The sequence below is a fragment of the Prionailurus viverrinus genome, unplaced genomic scaffold, assembly GCF_022837055.1.
Source record: "Prionailurus viverrinus isolate Anna unplaced genomic scaffold, UM_Priviv_1.0 scaffold_77, whole genome shotgun sequence".
Taxonomy (NCBI): domain Eukaryota; kingdom Metazoa; phylum Chordata; class Mammalia; order Carnivora; family Felidae; genus Prionailurus; species Prionailurus viverrinus.
Window position 1 is genome coordinate 119648 of NW_025927639.1, and position 2672 is coordinate 122319.

The window sequence follows — 2672 nt, forward strand, 5'->3', positions numbered from 1 at the left end:
TAGGGTAGTATTGACATTTTAATAATATTTGTTCTTCTCATCCATGAGCATGGAATGTTTTTCCGTTTCTTTGTGTTTCTTCCATTTCTTTCATAGATGTTGTATGGTTTGTTCCTTTATGTTTTTGATCTTTGTTCATTTTTGAGAGAGAGAGAGAGAAAGAGAGAGCACATGAGCAGGGGAAGGGCAGAAAGAGGGAGAGAGGGAGACACAGACTCTGAAGCAGGCTCCAGGCTCCGAGCTGTCAGGACAGTGCCCATCACGGGACTCAGACCCACAAATGCGGGATCATGTCCTGAATTGAAGTCGGCACTTAACCGACGGAGCCACCCAGGCGCCCCTCTATTGTTTTAAGTGTACTGATCTTTTACCTCTTTGGTTATGTTTACCCCTGGGTGTTTGATGGTTTTCAGTGCAGTTGTAAAGTACATCAATCCTTGATTTCTCTCTGCTGACTCATTATTGGTGTATAGAAATGCAATCAACTTCTGTATATTGATTTTATATCCTGAGACTTTCCTGAATTCCAGTATCAGTCCTAACAGTTTTTCCATGGAGTCTTTGGGATTTCCTTGAAAAGTATCATGTCTGCGAAGAGGGAAAGTTTGACCCTCCTTGCCAATTTGAACGCCTTGTATTTCTTTTTGTTGTCTTCTTGCTGAGGTTAGGACTTCCAACAGTTTGTGGAATAACAGTGGTGAGAGTGGACATCCCAGTCGTGTTCCTGACCTTAGGGGGAAAGCTCTCAGTTTTTCCTCATTGAAGATGATATTAGTTGTGGGACTTTCATATCTGGACATACTGATATTCAGACAAGATCTTTCTATCCTTCCTTTCATGTGTGCTTTTTTTCCATCAAGAAAGGATGCTGCATTGTGTCAAATGCTCTTTCTGCATCTATTGAGAGGATCATATGGTTGTTATCCTTTCTTTTCTCAATGTGATGTATCACATCAGTTGATTTGCAGATATTGAATTGGTGGTGCATCCCAGGAATAAATCTAATTCATTGTGGTGAATAATTATTTGTATGTATTGTTGGATCCGGCTTGCTACTTTTGTTGAGAATTTTTGCATCCAGGTTCATCAGGGAAATTGGTCTGTAGTTTTCCTTTCTGGTGGGATCTTTGTCCAGTTTGGACTCAAGGCCAAGCTGGCCTCATAGAATGACTTTGGAAGTGTTCCTTCCATTTCTCTGTCCATGACCTTATCTTGTTCTTTCATTTGGGATGCATTCCTCTTGTCTTGGCATTTTGGCTGAGTTTTTGCCTTCTCTGTGTTACAAACGCTCATTATGTTAGCTGCCTGTGAGATGAATGGCTTTAATAAAAGGAGGTCATCTAGTGTCCAGGGGCTGACACATCAGGGAGTGTCTGTGGTGTGTGTTGCATACATTGTTTTGTGTTCTGGCTGCACTGTCCTTCAGGCCAGTTGTATGGACAATGTATGGTCCTTGGCCAGAATGTGCTGAGTTTTGTCTAGGTCAGCTCCGATCTGCCTCTTAAATGAGACTTGAAATGACTGCCACTCGAAGCGAAGTTCTGCAGAACTGTCTGGTCAAGAGAGGTGGTGTGGTCATGGGCTTCCGCTGGTCACCTGCGGAAGGGGACACCTCCATTGGGACTGAGGCAAGCCTGATTGACCTAGAAGGCCAGTCTCACCAGAGCACAGGAATGTGGGGTTGGTGTTAGCATCTTAGGCAGCCAGTGTGGGGATGACATTGTTTCCAGCAGATGGCTCTGTGTCTATGCTGTGGGGAAGAGGAGGAAAATGGTCCCACACACTTCCTCTGTCCTGGCTCCTTTGTCCCCTTGTGAACACTGCCTCTCAGGGGTGCTCTATGAGAGTGTATAATCGCTCCACTGTGTACACCAGGCGATGTACAGGTCACTGTTTCCATACCGTCTGCCTGTATGTAGATTGCTGCCTTCTCTGAAGGATTAGGCCAGTGCCCTCAGGGATGTATCCCAGCCAAGCCTTCTGACCTTTGAAACTCCACATTCTCGGGGTCTGGATCGCTTGGTTAAGTGTCCGAGTCTTGATCCTGGCTCAGATCATGACCTCGTGGTAATGGGCTTCTCTCTCTCCCTCTATTCCTGCCCCTGCCTTGCTTGTGCTCTCTTTCTCTGTCTCTCTCTCAAAATAAACTTAAAACAAATTTAGTGGCATGGAATACCTTATTTAGGCGAGATTTCCTCCCTGAGGGAATGGCAGCCGTCTATCAGTCAAATTTCTGGCAATGAATAGGAATTTCACTGTTGACCTGTTAAAGGTTACATTCCTACAGGAGTAAATTTAGGGTTAGTGACATGAGGCCTTAACGTAAGTAACTCCATGATGGCAGGCACTGGGTTCATGGAGGCTGCATTGCCTCGGACAGTGGGTTCACTGTAGGCAGCAGTGCTTCGGACAGTGTGTTCACAGGTGTCAGCAGTGCTTCGGGTGGAAAATTTACTGGAGGCTGCAGTGACACTGGCAGCGGGTTCACTGGAGGCTTCACTGTGTCGGGCAGTGCGTTCACTGGAGGCTGCATTGCCCCAGGACTGGGTTCACTGGACAATGCAGTAGAGCGGGCACTGGGTTCACAGGAGGCTGCAGTGTCTTGTGTACTGAGTTCACTGCAGGCTGCAGTGCTGCGAGAACTGGTTTCACTGGTTCCTGCAGTGCCGCGG